Raw genomic sequence first — 22,250 nt, forward strand, 5'->3', positions numbered from 1 at the left:
CCTTTGATGAATATGAAGTGCCCCTCCTTGCTTTTTTGATGACTTTGGGTTGGAAGTCGATTTTATTAGATATTAACATGGCTATTCCAGCTTGTTTCTTCAGACCATTTGCTTGGAAAATTGTTTTCCAGCCTTTTATTCTGAGGTAGTGTCTATCTTTTTCTCTGAGATGAGTTTCCTGTAAGCAGCAAAATGTTGGGTCCTGTTTGTGTAGCCAGTCAGTTAGTCTATGTCTTTTTATTGGGGAGTTGAGCCCATTGATATTAAGAGTTATTAAGGAAAGGTATTTGCTGCTTCCTGTTGTTTTTGTTGTTAAAGTTGGCATTTTGTTCTTGTAGCTGTCTTCTTTTAGGTTTTTTGAGGGATTACCTTCTTGCTTTTTCTAGGATGTGGTTTCTGTTCTTGTATTGTTTTTTTTTTTCCCTGTTATTATCCTTTGAAGGGCTGGATTCATGGAAAGATAATGTGTGAATTTGGTTTTGTCGTGGAATACTTGGGTATAGTAGCCTGGGCTGGAATTTGTGTACCTTTAGTGTCTGCATAACATTTGTCCAGGCTCTTCTGGCTTTCATAGTCTCTGGTGAAAAATCTGGTGTAATTCTGATAGGCCTTCCTTTATATGTTACTTGACCTTTTTCCCTTACTGCTTTTAGTATTCTATCTTTATTTAGTGCATTTGTTGTTCTGATTATTATGTGTCGGGAGGAATTATTTTTTCTGGTCCAGTCTATTTGGAGTTCTGTAGGCTTCTTGTATGTTCATTGGCATCTCTTTCTTTAGGTTTGGGAAGTTTTCTTCTATAATTTTTTTGAAGATATTTGCCGGTCCTTTGAGTTGAAAATCTTCATTTTCATCTATTCCTATTATCTGTAGGTTTGGTCTTCTCATTGTGTCCTGGGTTTCCTGGATGTTTTGAGTTAGGATCTTTTTGCATTTTTCATTTTCTTTGATTGTTGTGCCGATGTTCTCTATGGAATCTTCTGCACCCGAGATTCTCTCTTCCATCTCTTGTATTCTTTTGCTGATGCTCACATCTATGGTTCCAGATTTCTTTCCTAGGGTTTCTGTCTCCAGCATTGCCTCACATTGGATTTTCTTTATTGTGTCTACTTCTCCTTTTAGGTCTTGAATGGTTTTATTCAATTCCATCACCTGTTTGGTTGTGTTTTCCTGCAATTCTTTAGGGGATTTTTGTGCTTCCTCTTTAATGTCTTCTACCTGTTTAGCAGTGTTCTCCTGTATTTCTTTAAGTGAGTTATGAAAGTTCTTCTTGATGTCCTCTACCATCATCATGAGATATGCTTTTAAATCCGGGTCTAGCTTTTCGGGTGTGTTGGGGTGCCCTGGACCGGGCAAAGTGGGAGTGCTGGGTTCTGATGATTGTGAGTGGTCTTGGTTTCTGTTAGTAAGATTCTTACGTTTACCTTTCGCCATCTGGTAATCTCTGGAGTTAGTTGTTATTGTTGTCTTTGTTTAGAGATTGTTCTTCTGGTGATTCTGTTACCCTCTATCAGCAGACCTGGGAGTCTAGATCTCTCCTCTGAGTTTCAGTGGTCATAGCACTCTCTGCAGGCAACCTCTCCTCTTACAGGGATGGTGCACAGATATCTGGCGTTTGGACCTCCCTTCTGGCTGAAGATGAAGGCCCAAAACAGGACCTTTCCCAGAAGCTGTGTTGCTTTGGCCTGTCCCAGAAGCTGTCAGCTTCTGTGTGCACCCTCACCTGTGCAGACTACTTTTCAGCGGAGTCCTGGAACCAAGATGGCTCCCACCATTCCTGAGGCAAAAGTCTCCTGTGTCGGGCAGACACCTGTCCTCTGGGCCGGAAATCGGTCAGATGTCTGGAGCCCGAAAAGGGCGCTGCCTCAGAAGCTCTGTGGCTCCTGCTTGTTCCTGAAGCTGTTAGCTTCTGTGTGCACCTCCATCCAATTTTGACTGATTTATACATCAAGAGGAGCTGGAATGAGCCCAATGCTAGGTAGAGAATACTGGACCATCATCTCTGTAATTTCACTGCAAGCAGACATACCTGACACAGGCAAATGCTGAGAGTCAGCCATCACCATTCTGACTATAGCCCAAGAAACAGGGAAACACAGGCCTGCTCCACAGGCAGCCCCGAGAGTCCTGACTCAATCCTGTTAGCAGAAACTGGGCAGCCAGCCAAGCATCATAAATGCTTTACGTGGCTCTCTCTTGAAGGGTCAACTGGAAGACAGATGCGCAAATGATATAACACTGGATGGATCTTGTCTTTCTCGACAGCCCGTTCCTATGCCAACTCCATTTATTTCCTTTTCAAGTTGTGGTCCTGTGCAGTGACCTCATCTTTATTGCTGTGCAAGAAAAAACAAGGCAAGGTTGGATATGATAGGAGTTTGGAAATTGTGATTTTTTAAAAAAATATTATTTTGACGCATCCTTTTGATAAAATTCCTGGAAGTCTGAAATCAGGAGATCAGAAAAACACTGGTTTTGGGTGCTGGGACAACCACACACTAGAAAGCCTACTACAGTTTTCTTTCTTTCTTTCTTTCTTTTTTTTAATTTTTGAGTTTTATTGAAATCTTACATGAACAAGAAATTGGAAATACAATCACATCAAAGAACAAATTGTCACGGCTTTGACATTTAAGCCAAACAAATTTTGTAGGGCAGATTTCAAAAAGGTGTGGTTATAACAATTTAAAAATACATTTAACCTGCTTCTAGGAATGCAAAACATACAGTCATAGGTTATCTTCAATACAAGGAAACTTAAGTCTGTTTGCTTTAATTTCTTAAAACTACTAAGACAAAGCACTGGCTTGTACTTTTATTTACAGCATACTTCATACTCCTATGTAATCTATTCCAAATCCAAAAGAACAGAACTGTCCAAACCAAAGGTTCTACAAAATCATGATTTAACAGTTTGTTCTGAAGCTAAGATGAAGCTTGGAATGATAAAAGCATTGTAACCCCAGAATAAGGGAACTCTGCAAGCCCAATAATGTCCAAGAGCATTTAGAAAAGAAGAAAAATAAGCCTTGAGTGTATACACAATAGTGACTTCTTCAGCTGAATACAAATGGCAGCAAACTGCTACTTAAAGATGAAACAGTTACACCAATTTTGTTTGAAGAATGTAGATCTAGAGCCAATTGGATCTTGACAGAATCGTTTTCAAGCCCTCACTTGTCTATTTCCACTGTTGCCCATAAGTATCCTGATAAAATTCTTGGTTGTCATTATTGTAACCATAGTTACCAGAATAGTCACCACCTTGCTGAAGCGGCTGCTGAGCGATGGGTTGGGAACCCCAGTTCTGTTGGTTGTTGGTCTGACGACGTTTGGAATCAGGTTAGTTGTACCCATCTGCCTTTCTCTTGCCTCCTACATTGCCCCCTCGATTGCCCCGAGCTCCACGAGAACCACGGCCTCTCTGCTGTTGTGCAGGACCCCCTCTGCCACCCCTTGAGCCTCTTGGTGGTCCCAAAGGTGCCCCCCTCTGTGAATAGCCAGCTCTACCTCTTGGAGGTGGTCTCCCCGCCCCCTTGGTGGTGGTGGAGCACCTTGCCCCCCCTTCCTCCTCCTCTTACTGCATAGCCATCATCATAGCTGTAGTAGGGATCTTTATAGCCTCCACGATAGTCGTGATAATCATAACCATAGTAATCATCATAGTAGTGTTCATAACCATAATAATCTGGAGGGTAGCCATATCCACCTCTCCCTCCACGACCTTGGCCTCTCATTGGAGGTGGCATTCGGGGAGGAGGGTGATAATAATAATCTTCATACGCAGTGCTTCTGGAGGCCTGTCTAGCAGCTTGGCGCTCTTTCCTTTTCTTGTCTGGTGGCTAAGCTAAGACAATTTCAATTTCTTCCCCTTCTATTTCTTTTCCATTCATTTCATCCATAGCCTTAACAGCAGCTCCCCTGTCCTCAAAGTGAACGAACGCATAATCTTTCAACTTCTTCACTCTCTCCAGTTTTCCAAACTCAGAAAATGATTTCTCTAATATTTCTTCTGTCACCGTAGTTGCCAAGTTTCTCACAAATAAAACTTTTACCTTTGCCATGACTTCTGGATCCGTCTCCTCCACGGGGTCAGCCCACTCTACTGTAACCACATTTCCCCACACTTTGACTTTTCCACTCATCAGCCGGCGTCTGGCTTGTGCTGCTCACTTGTGGTCCTCATATTCAAGGAAGCAGAACCCCCGATTCTTCTTTTTGTCATCGGGTTGATGATAGAGAATAACGCCCACCAAACCCTCTGTGACTTTACTGAACTCTTCCAGAATGTTCTCTTTAGTTTTATTCTTTGGAATGGATCCAACAAAACGTCTGTTGTTTGCCACAGAAATGCACACTCCCAGGTGTTTACCAGGGTGAATCTCACAGCCGCCACACAGCTTAACTGCTTCCTCAGCAGCTTCTTTTCCACAGAAGGTGATAAAGGCATCGCCTCTGTTCTGACCAGAGAGTGGATCCATCATGAGCCGTAGATCCCAGATAGGACCAGCCTTCTCAAAAAGGGGCACCAATTCATCCTCATACAAGTCTCTTGGGATTTTACCTATGAAGACCTCTGTCCCAGTTCCAGGTTGCACACCTGAGTACTGTCTGGTGGGGGACCACCATACTTCCTCTGTCCCGTGGTTACATCCAAAGTATAACCAGTCCTCTCAAGCAAGGCCTTGCTTTTTGCTTCATCGGGCCCTTTCGTGGACTCTTGTACCTTGCTGCCTTGTTTCTCTCTTTGCCTGTAGGTCTTCATAACTCCACATAAAATGCGCTTTTGTTCTGGACATGAGACAGGTCACTTTCTTTGAACTGCTGCAGTACAGACAGAGCTCCTTCATTAAACTCCCTGAGAGCATCGGTTGCTCTTTCATCAAGATCGACACAAGCTACCAATCCAGGGCAGAGCGGGCTGGGGGGTGGGGGGTGGGGTGGGGGGGGGGTGGGGGATTGGCGGCCTGGCCCGTGAGAAGCAGTGCGAGGCGCTTTGAAAAAGACAAGAAATGGAGTGCGCGCCACCCCCTCTCCCCCTCGCATGGAACGAGACAGTTTTCTTGTAGAATTGGAAATCACCAGGCTAGGATAGTGCTGGCTCCCAGTCTTCTAAGGAAGTGTTTCTGACGAATGATACTGTGTGTGTGTGTGTGTGTGTGTGTGACAATCTTTGCAAAGGACTGAAATAGTTTTCTCTGGGTTGAGTGTGAAGCAGTGTGGGAAGCCGTTGCAGAGTGGCAGTTGCAGAGTGGCAGTTGGCTACTGCTGGCCACCACACATACATAGGCAGTGAAGGTTCTTTTGCCAAGACAAGTTAACCAATCAGATGTGAAACACGCCTCTCCTAGGCCTATGTAAGCAGCACCAGTTCTGGGCTCAGGGTCTTTTCGCCTCTACAATCAAGCTCTCCCAATAAATGTGTGCAGAAGGATCCTGTTGCAGCGTCATTCTTCCTGGCCAATCAAGCTCTCCCAATAAATGTGTGCAGAAGGATCCTGTTGCAGCGTCATTCTTCCTGGCCAGTCGAGCGCGCGCAAGAAGTGGTGCCGAAAACCCGGGAAAAGAAACATCTTCAGGCATGAGCGAAGACCCCCTGCTACAGGGAGGATTCAGAACTGCATCACGGGGAAGGAGCGGTTAATAAAGTTTACCGTAAAACAGACTGTTGAGAAGGATCCGGCGTGGATTCAGAACTCTTCAGCTGAGGAACGGTGGTACCGGGTGAAGAAAATTCACTTTGGGTTCGTGAAAGATCAAGATGAATCCGAAGATGATCCTGCTCCTGATGATTGAGACCGGGATAAGTATACCTTTGTGGGCCATAAGTTCGCCCTAGGTCATTTAGCAGTTACTGTCACACAGTACTGCGGTATCCAGAGACGGGCAACTTTCCTCATGCACAGACCAACCTAAGATAAGGGGCCCAGTGGCGATAGGGTTACCCTATGACGGGAAAGGCTGTGACATTAGAGGAACGACCTAAAACAGGAGCCACAGTGGATGGACATAATTGCACAGGCCTAGACCAGCCTCATTTTATTAAAACAAAAAGGAGGAGATGTGGGAAGCCGTTGCAGAGTGGCAGTTGCAGAGTGGCAGTTGGCTACTGCTGGCCACCACACATACATAGGCAGTGAAGGTTCTTTTGCCAAGACAAGTTAACCAATCAGATGTGAGACACGCCTCTCCTAGGCCTATGTAAGTAGCACCAGTTCTGGGCTCAGGGTCTTTTCGCTTCTACAATCAAGCTCTCCCAATAAACGTGTGCAGAAGGATCCTGTTGCAGCGTCGTTCTTCCTGGCCAGTCGAGCGCGCGCAAGAAAGCAGGGTGTCTGGAATATCAAAGCTTTCTAGGTAGAGGGAATTTGAGATTGATGGAGTTTGCAAACAGAAGGGTGGAGTAGGAATATTTTCATAGACTTTCTGAAAAGAAAGGAATAAGACTTTTACACTGGTTGGTTAGTTGTTTTTTAAAAGATTTATTTATTTGATGTATATGAGTACACTGTAGCTGTCTTCAGACACAACAGAAGAGGGTATCCATTACAGATGGCTGTGAGCCACCATGTGGTTGTTGGGAATCGAACTTAGAGCCTCTGGAAGAGCAGTCGGTGCTCTTTAACCACTGAACCATCTCTCCAGCCCTGGTTAGTCAGTTTTTATCAATGTGATTCAAATTAGAGTCACATTGTAAAACAGCCCTTTGATTGAGGAATGATCTTCATTAAATTGGTCTGTGACATGTCACCAATTTTCTTGATTGGTAATTTTTTTTTGTCAGCTTGATGCAAACCAATATTTATCTGGAAAGAAGGAGTCTTTTTTTATTGGATATTTTATTTATTTACATTTCAAATGTCATCCCCTTTTCCAGTTTCCCCTCCACAACCTACCATCCCATCCCATCCCCCCTCCCCTGCTTCTATGTGGTTGCTCCTCCTCACTCCTACCCCACTGTCCTGGCATTCCCCTACACTGGGGCATCAAGCCTTCACAGGACCAAGGGCCTTTCCTTTCACTGATGCCAGATAAGGTCATCCTCTGTTACATATGCAGCTGGAGTCATGGATCCCTCCATGTGTACTCTTTGGTTGGTGGTTTAGTCCCTGGGAGCTCTGGGGGGTCTGGTTGGTTAATATTGTTGTTCTTTCTATGGGGTTGCAAACCCCTTCAGCTCCAAGAAGGAGTCTTAAATGAGAAAATGCCTCCATAAGATTGGTCTGTAGGGCGTTTTTTTATTAGTGCTTATGCAGGAGGGCCCAGCCCATTGTAAGTGGGGTCACCTCTGATTAGGTGGTCCTGAGGTGTATAAGAAAGCAGCCGAGCATTCATGCAGAGCAAGGCAGTAAGCAGCACCCCTCCATGCCTTCTGCATGCCTTCCCTTCCCTTCCCTCCTCTCTCTGTCTCTGTCTCTGTTTCTGTCTCTGTCTCTGTCTCTGTCTCCCCTTTCCTGCCATTCTTGAATTTTCCATTGACTTCCCTCAGTGATGGACTGTTATCTGGGGATATGAAATAAAATAAATGGTTTCCTCCTTAAGTTGCTTTTGGTCATAGTATTTTATCATAGTACCAGAAAATCTAACTATGACATGATTCATGTTGGAGAGCTCAGCCCACTGTGTTACCATCCCTAGTCCAGTGGACTATATAGGAAAGATAACTGAACATGAGCCAGAGAATGAGCAAGTAGGCAGCCTTCCTCTGTGGTTTCTGCTTTAAAATCTACCCCGTTGGTTTCTGTCAGTGATGTACTATAATCAGTGAGATGTAATAAACCCTTTTCTCTCCAAATTGGTTTGGGTCATGATATCTAATACAGCAGTAGAAAGTGAGCTAGGACACATTCCCAATAACATTTGCTTACAGTTACCAAATCTTCCCTTCCCTTCCCTTCCCTTCCCCTTCCCTTCCCTTCCCTTCCCTTCCCTTCCCCTTCCCTTCCCTTCCCTTCCCTTCCCTTCCCTTCCCTTCCCTTCCCTTCCCTTCCCTTCCCTTCCCTTCCCTTCCCTTCCCTTCCCTTCCCTTCCCTTCCCTTCCCTTCCCTTCCCTTCCCTCCCCTCCCCTCCCTCTCTCTGTCTCTCTCTCTCTCTCTCTCTCTGTTTCTCTCTGTCTCTCTGTCTCTGTATCTCCCCCCGCCCCCCCCCCCATGTTAAAGCATAGTCACAGGAAAACAGAGCCTTTGTTTGATCAGTGCCTAGACCATTTCATCCATGGCACAGGATAACTAAAGGATTTTGGAAGGAAAAAGAAACTCCCAAGTCTCCATGGGGAGTGAGGTTCTAGCTAGAGGGAGTCCAGCTGCACCCCTAAGTCCTGGGATCGATAGCTATGGCTTAGGAGACCTCTCCTCCCCTCCCCTCCCCTCCCCAACCTTCTTTCCTCCCCTTCTCTTCCTTTCCTCTTTTTAAATGGAGCACATGTTTCATTTACTAAGTTATAAGTGACATTTTCTAGTTGGCATTTGATCCCAGATTGCTCTCCATGTCATTATGCCCATGGTCCTTTCACACTGGACTTTTCTGAAGAATTTGGAAAAGTTTGGAGATGTATACTAGGGATTGAAGGCTGATTCTTGCAGGAGTTCAGGAAACAGAATGCTGATGAGAATAAGAACTAAGAGTGTTCTTACAGGGTAATAAGAATGTTCTGGAGATTTGACTGAAGAGCAGTGTTAGAGTCTGGCAAGGAATTTGTTTACGCTTTGTTTGTGTCCTGAGACATTACCAGAGTCCAGTTTTGAGGATGGTAGATAAATTAATCTGGTGGAGGAATTTTCATGACACTGCAGCATTCAGGCTGAGGCATGGTCATTGCTAGCTGCATTAAGCCACAATTATAGTGAATGACAGGAGCAGAAAGTAAAGGAGAAAGACTGAAACAACATGTGGTTGGGTAGAAAATCTTGGTAAAGCTGGGGATGAGTATGCGGTTTCTGAAGAGATTAATACAAAGTGCTCTGCATCTGGGCAAAAGATGCGTTGAGGGCATCCCAGGAAGACATAGGACTCCTTACAACGAAGGTTCCAGGTGTAAGACCGTTAACTCATTTAAAAAACGTTTGCAAGAGAAGAGAGAACACAGGGCCACCTAAGGTTGTAGCCCTAAAGACATTTCACAATATTTGGACATGAAGACGTTTAGAAGTCACTGCAGCCATGATCCAAGCTGGCAGCAAACATAAATGTTACCACATCATGCCAATTTTTACAGATATGCAGAATGCCAAAACTATAGGGTAATAGAGGGTAGATTTCAAAGGAAAGTCGGAGAGGCCAGGAATTGAGTGGCCTGAGGTCATCTCTAGTTTGGAAAACTATAGACTGAACAGGTTATATTTTGGAATATGTGTGTGTATGTATGTATGTATGTATGCAAGTATACACACACACACACACACACACACACACACACACACACACACACATGCATGTAAGAACAGTCAATGAAAAAGGAAGCCATGGATTTGAAAAAAAGCAAGGAAGAGCTTGTGTGAGAGTTTGGAGAAAGGAAAGGAAACAGAGAAATGATGTAATTCTATTATAAGCAAAAATTAGAAGAAATAATAAAAAAATAAAAAAGACTTTTAATGGGGACCCCATACCAGCTTCCATTTGAATTCTGCATTGACTTTCAATCCTTGTTTCCAGTCAAACAATTTTTATAATTCCCTCTTAACTCTGAATAATAATAATAATAATAATAATAATAATAATAATAATAATAATAATACAGTTTATATTTCCTGAACTTCACTACTTATAAATGTGTCTCAATTTAAAAAAAATTAGGAGTGAGAATAAAGAAAGAGTAAAATGGGTGATGCAGAAGAGATTAATTTTATTACTCTACCTTCAAGAGAGAGAAACCATTAGGGACCTTGAAACAATCCCCTGACCTTCTGGGAGGGAACTGATGTCTGATTGATGGAAGAGGTAGGTCAGCCTGCCCTGAAGCACTCTGTTATGCTACAGCAGAGAATTGTCTCAGAGAATCAACTGGCTCAGTTATTTGGAAAAGAGCCAGAGAATCCGTTGGCAAGCATAAAAGCTTCTTCATTAGCCCAGCCAGCATCTTGCATCTCTCACCTAAAACACTGAGATACAGAAGGATAGAGCTTTTCCCAATACATAACACTTATACATAACAGAAGAGCTAGGTTTTGACCAGGAAATTGCTATAGTTTTTTTCACCTCTGTTCCTGGGCATTTTTAGAAGATCCATCTGGGAATTTTGTTCAAATGTAGAATTATGTTCCATCTAGGAGACCGTCTTTTTACTACTTCCAATAGTAATTCCCTAGTAACTCCAATGACAGTAGTCCACGTACTGCACTTATTGACAAATCTCTTTTCTATTTCAAGTTGACATTTGGACATACATAGCATTAACACCTCTAAAGCACTCTCCAATTTATAAAGTGATTACATATTCTCACTTATAAAAAAAAGATAAATGATCTAAAAATCTAAATGGTTTCTGCAAGCCCTTCTATTCCATCTCCAAGAACTGGTGCTTACTCACTCAGAGGACTGGCATGAATGCTCTGGTGGGCGGTACAGGCTGCAGATACCTTCTTCTGTCAAGGGTGGAGACGTCTCACTCCGAGGGCATATTAGTTGCCCTTTATCAACAGGTATTGATTGCAGAGGCTGCTGCAGGCATTGATCAGAAGATAAGAGTCTATGGAAATGCTGTCAATCATAAGTAGGAAACTACTGAAGAGACTACGTGAATTCATCTAGGGTAGCAATTCTTTGGAAATAACCTTGGGTTAGGGTTCTGGAAACTGGTCCTCACTTGGCCCCTGCTTTGCTAAATGAATGGCTGTATGAGCCTGTGCTTCCATCTCTTAGTGACATGAAGGGACTGAACTAGATCAGTAATTTCATAATGTGCTCTTTGGAGCCCAGTGGTTTAGAAGAGAAAGCCTAGGTCATGTGATGGAGAGAAGGAATTGGTTAGAGGGATTTTTATATGCCCACTCTGTCTTAATTATAGTGTCTTGGAATTTGTTTTGCTTTGATTATCTGGGTCCTGTGTGAGCACTCTAGAAGCACAGCTTTTCATGCTGAACATTGTTTGTAAAGCAATGAGCTTCATACTCTTTAGATATCCATTCACATAAAAAGTATATCTCTACAGTTGCTCATGTAGTCTCTTTGCAAATTAACCATGCTCAGTGTTTTTTGATATACATGTTAATATTTTATCTAACATTCACACATTCATATAGCATGTTTGGATGAAATACACCCCACACTCTCTCCCTTCTAATTCTCCCCCTATTCCCCACACTTTACTTTTCCCTCCAAATGTATACACTCCTCTGTCTCTGTCTTTGTCTTTTTCTCTCTATTACCCACCAAGTCTATTTAGTGCTGCCATCCACCAGAGTATGAGTAGCCTTTTAGGCCCCACATCCCTGAAGAACACTGGCACTCCTTCCCCTGGCAGCCATCAATTGCTAATAACTCCTCATATAGGTGTAGGACTCCATGAGCCCTTCAACATTCATGCACAGCCTTTGGTTGGCTGCCTCTTGTACAAGTCTTATGCATGTAGTACAAGTTACTCTGAGTTCATGTGTACAATGTCATGTTTAGTAAATTCTGCTTTGTGATAGACCTTAATGTCTCTGGGTTTTACCATCTTTTTTTCTTCTTTTCTGATGACCCTAATTCTTGGGGGAGGGATTGTGATGCAGAGTCCCATTTAGAGATAAGCACTCCAAAGTCTCCTATTCTCTGTACCTTGATTAGTTGTGGTTTTCTTTATTAACTTGCATTTGCTGCAAAAGAAGCTTCTCTGATGAGATGCTCTCTCTGATCTATGGGTATAAAGACAAGAACTTAGGATACAGTTTGTTACTATGCCCATTTAGCATGATAATAGTACTTGGTTCTCCCAAAGTCTATGACTTATCCAGCTATGGGTTTTTGGCCCATGCTATGATACCAGGCAGGATGCCATGTTGACCTTAGCATTGCAATAGCAGAGTAACACCCAAGGAAGATGAAGTATCCTGACACTTACAGCCATCCAGCCTTGTGTTGCTCACTGACGAGTTTGTCCTAAGCATTATAGAGCCCAAGATAGGCACTATTGTTTATTCCAGGAAGAGACTTTCTCTTGGGTCCCAGGTTCCTCTTCTACACCATGAAGTAGCTAGCTTTCATAGATTGCCTCTAGTGGATATATTCTGGCAGTTTGAGTCTCATTTCTTATGCTACTAAAGCTATTGAAATGAGCATTTTGTGTATGATCAAAGGTTATTCTATGGGAAAGATAGACAAAAAACTTGCCAGAGAAATCGACCGAGAGGTTTCTCAACAATGATGGTCATGTTTTCAAATATTTAAATGTAAAATATGTGTCATTTAACCACAACCTCGATGCTAAGACCAAGAGACCTACAGCAGATGGTTAAACAGCATAGAGCTTTCATCCCAAACAGTCTACCCACACAGTTTTCAAATAAAGATGAGTTGAAGCTTGACTGCATAGGAGATGTAAGAGTAATTATTTGATATTTAATTTTGGATAAGATGTTATAACAGTGAATTTCCTTAAGCCCTACAACATTTGTGTCATTATAAATTTTCATAAGTACAAATACAGGATGGTGAGAGGAGTCCATGGGTAAAGGTGCTTGTCACCAAGCTTGATGAGCTGAGTTTGATTCCCAGGACTCCCAGAGTAGAGAAATTAGAAGGTGTTTATGCTTTTGTGCTGAGGTCTCAACTGATCCAAATTAAAACAGGAGGGATGGACTGGGGATTGTAGCTCAGTGGAAGAGTTCTTGAAGAGCAGACCTAAGATCCTGGATTTGATCCTTAACAGAACAATCAAAAGCAGAACAGATAGAGGAGACGTTCGATGCACAGTGGTTGGTAGACCCAGACTCTCTCAGCCACTCTGTATGTGTGGGAAGAAACTTGGTTTTCCCTCTGAGACAGATGCCCCCTTGAGCTGCAGGATGAAGTCAGGCTGACCGTGGAGGCCTCTTGGGGGATGTTTGTTTCCCTGTCTTCTTGTTTTGTTCTTTCACTTACTTTATTTATTCCCTTCTGCCCCTTGAGTTCCATTATCCTTTGGGTTTCTTGAGGAAGGATTTTTAACCTTGAAATGCTTTTAGCCTCTTTATGTTAAGTGCCATCACGGCGAAGCCATCATCGGGAAGCTGGCGTCAGAGGCACCTGGACTCACCTATAGGGTTTGCTACCTAGTAGCTTTATGGACTCTGGTTCTCCATGTTTCCAACATCATTGCAAAGATTAAGAAAACTGTCTCATGGACAGGTCTCAGCTGATAATAACTTCTTATTTATCTGTTGGAATGCCTGTTTCTCCATCTGTTTGCCCATCTATTGACTTATCCTCCTCCTTAGTTTGCTCTCTTTCTCTGTGCATCACTCTCTCTATATAAACAATATCACACCAAAAGAGAGAAGGAGGTCATGAGAGAGGGTGTCCAATTCTTTTAGAGTAATTGTCTTATTTCTTTCAGGGACATATTTTAATTGTTTAATGTATGTGTTACTTCTAACATATATATCTATACATCTATATTCATTTTAATGTCTGTATAGTATTCTGTGTGTTCTTTCTTTGGTCTTCTGTCTTCTGCTCTCTCTCATTTCACTTTCTCTTCTCTCAACCTTTGCCTTCCACACAATTAGTTGGAGGCTGCATGGTAGGAAGCATTGGATATTTATTTAGGTCTGCGAAGGCACACATAGGTAACTGTTTAATTTACTTCTTCCCTAGGCCTTGACTGAATAGGAGGTATAAGAGTGATTATTTGATATTCAATTTTGGATAAGATGTTTTAAGAGTGATTTCCCTTGTTCTTGTCTGTAAATAGAAGGGCAGGGTGGGGTGATCTTTAAGAAAATCCCTTCCTCCTCTTCGGTCGAAATTCTCCATGACCAGTCACCCCAGTAGAGTAGCAGCCAACTACAGAAAATCTTCCCTGGACCACTGGTTTCTGAGGGTCTGCCTCACCTGACACTGCCCAGCTGCATGATGTCCTTCTTAGGGTGCCCTCTGAAAGAGTGAGACAATTCTACTGTTCTCTCTGGGAATTCCCAGGACTCATGTCTTAGTCCCTGAGAATGAGTCCCAAAATCAGAGAACTGGATCCGATCCAAACCTCAAACCCATCCCACTCAGCCCTAGTCTTTGAACTCAGTTTTTCCTTTTTGCCTCCCTTTTCCCTAGTGTCTAGTTACCAAGTCAAGATGATGGTCTCTTTTTTGGCTGTGAGTATGTTTAAGAAGAGGAGTTTTGGTGGGAGTGAGCCAGGGATGGAGCCAACTGCAGATACTTGTTGACTTGTCCTGTTGAGGAGAGAGGAAAATACTGTTAGTCACCAGGGCAGACATAGTGATCTTAGTGAGAAGGAATATGGATGGGGCTTTAGGTTGCTATAAGCTCTTGCTCACAGGTGTAGCCATCTTGTAAGGAAGATGTTTGTTCAGAAAAGTGTTAGAATACTGAGAAATCAAATAAATCACTGTTCAAATCACAGGCTCTGGATGGGTTCTGTGAGGAAAACTATTATAAAGACGATGTTCTTATAGCTGGGAGCCTATTGCCTGATACACACCATGTTATGCTTCACAAAAAGTCCCTTGATGTAAGCTGGCTTATAGTTAAATATTTCGGAAAGCAGAGAGGGACAACATATCCTTAGATCCAAGGGAAAAGCATGATTTTTTTTAAAAGGATGGCATATAGCCTTGTTTCTTGTAGTAGTCCTTGGAGGCAGAAGAAGGTGAAGGTGAAGGTGGGAGGAGTAGAGGAGGGGGGAGGGGTGAACCCACTGTATGAGAACAGTTTGGGAACCCAGCAAGCAGCAACTCAGGGGTACAGGATGCCTTCAGAGCTGTCTGGGTGATGTGAGGTGAATTCCAGCAGCATGCTGCAGGGCACAGGGACCTAAAGCAAACAACCTATTTAGTTTCCAAAAGAGTTATTCTTCTGCTTCCCTTTTGTCTAAGGCTACAGACTTCCTCTGGCCCTCTTTCTTTTATTCCCACATGTGTTGGAGTGTTCCAGTGCCCAAATCAGTTTCGAGATGGATGTAAGGATGCATGGTTAGATCCCTATGCTGGACCACCTAGCTCTACCAGGAGAGGAGTAGTTGGTTCTCATTGGATGAGTGGTTGTGTGAATAAGGTCTTGCAGCATAGGGCAAAATTACTCTTACTAGAGACTGGGTAACATGTTAATAAGGAATGGAAGCAGGGGCGGAGCAAAGAGTCATCTGCCTCTGTCCATGATGGCACTGTTAGCAGCTTGAGGTGGAATGCAAAAGGCCAGTGCTCTTCACTGATTTTTACTGGCAGCCTCATCGCTCCCAGTCACTTTCCTGAGAGTTTGGTCATGACTCTGGAGTGAATGAGGAAAACATGTGACTCAGGAGTTTAGACTCTGGTCCCTACTTTTGCCCTCCCAAGGTCTTCTCCTTCCCTCTAGGCTTAAAAGATGCAGGACATGTTGACCTTTGCCTCTATCTGGCTACCTTCCACATAGATAGGAGGTGTCCTTGTCCAAATATACTTGTTATTTTCCAGGTCATAGAGAAGTAGCTTGGAGGTAGGAAGCAGCCATTTGTTTCCTAAAAATGATGTCAAGAAGGAAGGTACAATTTGACCTGGGTTGGTGTGTTCCCACAATTATACCCATCAGCTCCTGTACCTTCTTATTGATGCTAGTAGAATCCCTTCCCAAGAACAGGCTACCCTCTCTCAGCATTTTCTTGCTGATCTGGGCCATACTACTTGGCTAAGATTGAATGATGGAAGTGTCTCATCCCTCCTTGTTCCAGAATGACTTTAGACTCCTGGACCATTCCTGCTAGTCATCTCATCTGTCCATGCTCTCTTGAAATGTTGTTCTCTAACATGCTTTTGTGGAATAGTAGTTAAGGTTACATGGCTGTGATGACTCAGTTAACCTTAGTTTGGTTGGGTGTCCAGCCTTCACTCCCATATTGAACTAGAGTAGTAACTACCTTCCAGCTTCCCCTTTGAAATCTCCTCTGAAAAAAAAAAAAAAAAAAAGAAATCTCCTCTGATGTGATCTACATCCCATATCTGGACAGCAGGCACTCCTTCCCAGTTTGCAGGGTTAAGCTCCTTACCCTGATTTGAGCTGAGTTCATATTATTTGGTCTGTCCCAAAGACAATACAGGTGCTAGTTCCTATTCTGCATGTGCAGGTTGACTCACAACATGTCTCCTGCTTTCTGTTTGTCCCAATCCTGCTCTAGCTCCATGGTTTACATGCCTACCACCCCACTACATATCTACTTTAAGCCTCAGTGAAACTTTAAGTTCAGAGTCACCTGGTCTTCAAGGTGAGAGTATTGATTCCTTTAGCATCTCCTTGACCTCAGGTTTCCATCTTCCAATTGAAGTTAATATTAATACTCTCTTACTGTCATATGTGGTTCTTAGATTGTGGAAGCTGGAGACTGCTTTCATTTATGGATTCCTCCTACTACTAATGATGAATCCTTTAGCAAAACAAACAAACAAACAAAAATGTGTAGGGCAAGTGGAGGGAAGGGGCAAACGACTGGGAGCTGGCCTGCATGAAATGGTTTCACATTTTCTACTCAGGTTCTTCATTAAGAAAAGATGGGGAAGAGTGTAGGGTAGCTGGCTATAACTACAAATAGAGATGCTGGTGGGAACTGAATAAGGCATTTTCATTATCCTTCCCCAGTTGCTTTTCTGAGAGTCTGGCTATGACCTTCTTATGGACGAGGAAAGCGTATGACTCAGGAATTTAGACCCTGGCCCCTATGTTTACCTTTCTAAGGTCTTCCCCTCCCCCCTAGCCTTAAAAGATGCAGGATACATTGATATTTCCCCATCTCTGGGCAGTTACCTTCCATGAGGGAGTAGGTGTGCTCACCCAAACAGGACACAGGAGGAGTGGCTAGTAGGTAGAAGGTGGTCTTCTGTGTCTTAAAAATGATGTCAGAGAAGGAAGATGCAGCCTGACTGTGTACGTGAAGTGGAAAGCCACGTGAAGGGGGTGATTAGGAATCTTTGGAAGTTCCTTTCACAGCACACTCATTGGATGGCTTAGAATTGCCTTTAACTCCAGATCTGGGGGATCCAATTCTTTCTTCTGACCTTAGGAGGCATCACTTATTGATAGCTTTAGGGGGGCACCCACCCACTCACCTGTACACACAGGTAAGTAAAATAAATCTTTAAAAATTGCAAAATGGAGAGAAGGAGATTCTCTCTGTCTAGCCACTGGTACATGTTGGACATCTTTCTCCACTGCTCCTTTCCTGCTCTCTGGGACTTCCTTTGTATCACTGTGTGCATAGATTTTTTTTTTCTTTTTGTCTTCCTTGATGAATATATAGAAAACAGGGAAGCAAAGTGGGAGACCCCAGTCCTTGATGGTTATAATGAACCAGACCTGGAACCTAGCCTTTGTTTAACCTGGTTTTAGGCCCTGGCTATTTTTAGAGCTGGTTGGTGGCATGTGGTAGCATAAGCTTTGTGATCATCTTACTATTTCTCTGTAGCAACACCCTCAAAGCTAGTTATATGACTCTTGAAAATTTCTTAACACCTTTCTGATTCCCTTTTCTATTCGTGAAATCAAAAATATGGTAGTTGTTTCCCTCTCAGTGTTTAAAGGAATGAGGTAATGATTACAACAACAATAGTAACAGCTACTTATCGAGCAGTTACTACATGCCAGGCAGTTAAGCAGAGGGAGCAGAACAAGACTAGAGTTCTTTTAAAGACTCAATCCCAAAGCATTGCCATTGCCTTGTCTTTATGGCTATTTCCTGAAAGACCTTTGTCCTAGTTTTACTTTTATTATGATAAAATATCCTAACATGAAATAACTTAGAGGAGAAGGGAGTTTATTGTAGCTTACAATTTCAGGTTCCAGTCTGTCATCGTGGGAAAATCAAGATAGGAACTTAAAACACTCTCTTATCTGTATTCAAGAGCAGAGAGAAATGAATGCATATATATTAGCTTACTTGTGCTTAGCTTGATTTCATTCCACTCACATAGTTCAGGACCTTCTGCCTAGGGCATAGTACCACCCACAGTGGACTGGGGCTTCTCATACCTATTAACTTAAGACAACCCATCAAAGGTATGGCCACAGGTAAACCCAATATACATAGTTCCCTCTTAAAAACTCTCTTTCCAGCTGATTCTAGGTTGTGTCAAAGTGCTAACTAAAGCCAGCTCAATCCTGTTTGCAAGGCTGTCTTTGCTAACTTGACTCACATCTTACCCAGTGAGAAAAGCTATGCACTCACGGATGTTTGTTGTATACAACTAAAGGCAACTGATTAACTTCGTGGTTGCCTAAGACAATGGATAGTTTTGGGGGCAAGCAATAAGTTTACAGGAAAAAAAGGAAGGAAGGAAGGAAGAGAGAAAGAAAAAGAAAAAGAGCTTAAAAGAGAGAATTGAAGAATGGAACATTGATGGAGACTTTGAAAAGTTTTTGACATGTTGCTGGGGATCCAGAAAGCCATATTAATGTGTGTGCTTAAGAAAGACATAGGTCTTGAGCTCCAACACAAGTCGGAAATGAAGGTCAGTGCAGAGCTGTGAATGTTTGTCTGTAAAACATGAAATATCACCATTATACAGCCATGTTAAAAGGTAGTTCCCTAGGGGGAGGACATGGATAGGAACCCCTCAGTTCCATATTTCTTCTGGCTTCTGCTTATACAGCAGCAGCAGCAACAACAAGGAACCTTCCTGGAAACAGAAAGCAGGACGTCACCAGATAGGAACCCTTTGCCACTTGTTATCTTGGACTTCCCACATCCAGAAGTGCCAAATGAATTTCTGTTCCTTAGAGATTATAGTCAGTGGAATTTTGCCATCGATGTATGAACAGGCTAAGATGGCGTATCTAAACTACAACAAGATTCTAATATATATAATAGATGGTTTTCTGACGTAGTTGAATGTTGGCGACACTTTGCAAAGTGAGAGAAGCCAGTCATGAAGAAGAAACCCATAGTTACAAGTCCATTTCTCAAGATTTAATTTTATGTGTATGTGTGCATGTGTCTCTGTGAGTGTATATGTCTTTGCATATGCCTGTGGAGGCCAGAAGAGGGCGTCAGATTCCAGGGAGATGGAGTTAAAGATGTTTGTGAGCTACCTGATGGGAACTGAACTCAGATTCTCTACAATAAAAACTGCTCTTAACCACGGAGCCATCTTTCCAGTCCTAAGGTTCTTTTAATTTATTTATTTTAAATTATGGGTATGTACATATGCCTGTATATAGGTGTGTGCACATAAGTGCAGGTACCTTCAGAGGCCATAAGAGGACATTGGATGCCCCAGGGCTGGAGTCACAGGTGTTTGTGAGCTGTCTGGCATGGGTGCTGGGTATAGAACTCTGGTCCTTTGGGCAATCAGAAAGCTCTCTTTAACTGACTAGCCACCTTACACCAAGGCTCCATTTCTGTGAAATGACAAGAATGAACAAATCCAAAGCGGAAAGCAGGGTGGCTACTGTCAGAGGCTGTGTAAAGCAGGGTGGCCTCATGTGCTGAGGAGTATGCTGTGTCTCTTTGGCATGATGAAAATACTCTGGAGTTAGATAGTAATGATGCTGACACAATATTATGAATCAATTAAAAACTATGGCTTTATGTCATTCATAATGGAAAACTTAATCATGTAAAGAGTCGATGTCAATTTGAAACGTGAAGTATATTAAGCATACAGAGTGGATAAAGACTCATGTTCTGGCTAATAAAGACTACTCAGCAGGCATTGGACTGTGCACAGAGTGCCCCTGCGGCATTCCATGAAACCCTGACAGTTTCAATCAAGGCACCGATTACACGACTGACATCACATGTCAAGTACGTTGCTCAATGCTGGCGAGTGATGGAGAATAAGAAGGGTCCAGGGACCTGGTCTGGGAACCTGTCCTATTCCTCCCACCACAGAGATGCTGATGCTTCACTCGTGCCTAGACCAGGACAACCCAATCAAACCTTGCCCCGATTTGATGAAACAGGTACAATTTTACTCTTTCACTTATATATATAAAAAAAGGGCCCTTCCGGTCTGACCAGCACCGGGGTAGCTAGGGCACAGAGTCGGCTGACACCCTCCAGCTACCCACAACACCCCCACGGGATCTTAAGACTTCTGGTGAGTGGAACACAGCGTCTGCTCCAATCCAATCGTGCGGGACCTGAGACTGCATTAGTTAGGGAAGCAGAAAACCCGGCCTGAGTAGGGGCACAAGCCCTTCTGGTCCTACCAGCATCGGGGTAGCTAGGGCGCAGAGTCAGCTGACACCCGCCAGCTACTCACAACACCAGCCACGGGATCTTAAGACTTCAGGTGATCCGGCCACCGTCCCGGCCAGAGGACAGGTCTCCACCCGGCCCGGGAGCCCTTTGCCTCAGGATCAGTGGGAGCCATCTTGGTTCCGGGACTCCACTGAACTTAGTCTGCACAGGTGAGAGTGTGCACCACAGAAGCTGACAGCTTCTGGGAAAGGCGGGAGTCACAGAGCCTCTGAGGCAGTGCCCTTTTCGGGCTCAAGACATCTGGCCACCCTCCTGGCCAGAGGACAGGTGTCTGCCCGGCCCGGGAGCCCTTGGCCTCAGGATCTGCGGGAGCCATCTTGGTTCCGGGACTCCACCGAACTTAGGAACTTAGTCTGCACAGGTGAGAGTGTGCACCACAGAAGCTGACAGCTTCTGGGACAGGTGGGAGCCACAGAGTCTCTGAAGCAGCACCCGTTTTGGGCCCCAGACATCCGGCCACCCTCCTGGCCAGAGGACAGGTGTCCACCCGGCCCGGGAGCCCTTTGCCTCAGGATCTGAGGGAGCTATCTTGGTTCTGGGACTTTGCCGAACTTAGGAACTTAGTCTGCACAGGTGAGAGTGTGCACCACAGAACCTGACAGCTTGTGGAACAGGCAGGAGCCACAGAGCCTTTGAGGAAGCACCCTTTTCGGGCCCTAAACATCCTGCCACCCTCCAGGCCAGAGGACAGGTGTCCACCCGGCCCAGGAGCCCTTTGCCTCAGGATCGGCGGGAGCCATCTTGGTTCTGGGACTCCGCTGAACTTAGTCTGCACAGGTGAGAGTGTGCACCACAGAAGCTGACAGCTTCTGGGACAGGCAGGAGCCACAGAGCTACTGAGGCAGTAACCTTTTCGGGTCCCAAACATCTGGCCACCTTCCTGGCCAGAGGACAGGTGTCCACCGGCCCGGGAGGCTTTTGCCTTTAGATTGGCGGTAGCCATCTTGGTTCCAGGACTCCACCGAACATAGTCTGCACAGGTGAGAGTGTGCACCACACAAGCTGACAGCTTCTGTGACCCGCCAAAGCAACACAGCTTCTGGGAAAGATCCTGTTTTGGGCCTTCATCTTCGGCCAGGAGGAGGTCCAAACACCAGATATCTGTGCACCTTCCCTGTAAGAGGAGAGCTTGCCTGCAGAGAGTGCTCTGACCACTGAAACTCAGAGGAGAGAGCCTTTCTTCCAGGTCTGCTGATAGAGGCTAACAGAATCACCAGAAGAACAATCTCTAAACAGAGACAACTATAACAACTAACTCCAGAGATTACCAGATGGCGAAAGGTAAACATAATAATCTTACTAACAGAAACCAAGACCACTCACCATCATCAGAACCCAGCACTCCCACTTTGCCCAGTCAAGGGCACCCCAACACACTGGAAAAGCTAGACCCGGACCTAAAAGCATATCTCATGATGATGGTAGAGGACATCAAGAAGGACTTTAATAACACACTTAAAGAAATACAGGAGAACACTGCTAAACAGGTAGAAGACATTAAAGAGGAAGCACAAAAATCCCTTAAAGAATTGCAGGAAAACTAGACCAAACAGGTGATGGAACTGAATAAAACCATTCAAGACCTAAAAAGGGAAGTAGACACAATAAAGAAAACCCAAATTGAGGCAACGCTGGAGATAGAAACCCTAGGAAAGAAATCTGGAACCATAGATGTGAGGATCAGCAACAGAATACAAGAGATGGAAGAGAGAATCTCAGGTGCAGAAGACTCCATAGAGAACATCAGCACAACAATCAAAGAAAATAGAAAATCCAAAAAGATCCTAACTCAAAACATCCAGGAAATCCAGGACACAATGAGAAGACCAAGCCTACGGATAATAGGAGTAGATGAGAATGAAGATTTTCAACTGAAAGGGCCAGAAAATATCTT

General features: G+C 43.9%; 1 long non-coding RNA gene and 1 pseudogene across 1 annotated transcript in view; both read right to left on the bottom strand.

Annotated features, from left to right (window-relative positions):
• On the bottom strand, window positions 3,185–4,908 carry Gm6159 (predicted gene 6159; annotated as a pseudogene).
• Window positions 11,672–22,250, bottom strand: part of Gm29536 (predicted gene 29536) — a 432,889-nt gene continuing 422,310 nt past the window's right edge. Inside the window, exon 4 of the long non-coding RNA NR_151519.1 lies at window positions 11,672–14,342. This is a non-coding gene — a long non-coding RNA (predicted gene 29536). The remainder of the gene's footprint in view (window positions 14,343–22,250) is intronic.

This window comes from Mus musculus, chromosome 1 (assembly GCF_000001635.26).
Source record: "Mus musculus strain C57BL/6J chromosome 1, GRCm38.p6 C57BL/6J".
Lineage (NCBI taxonomy): Eukaryota > Metazoa > Chordata > Mammalia > Rodentia > Muridae > Mus > Mus musculus.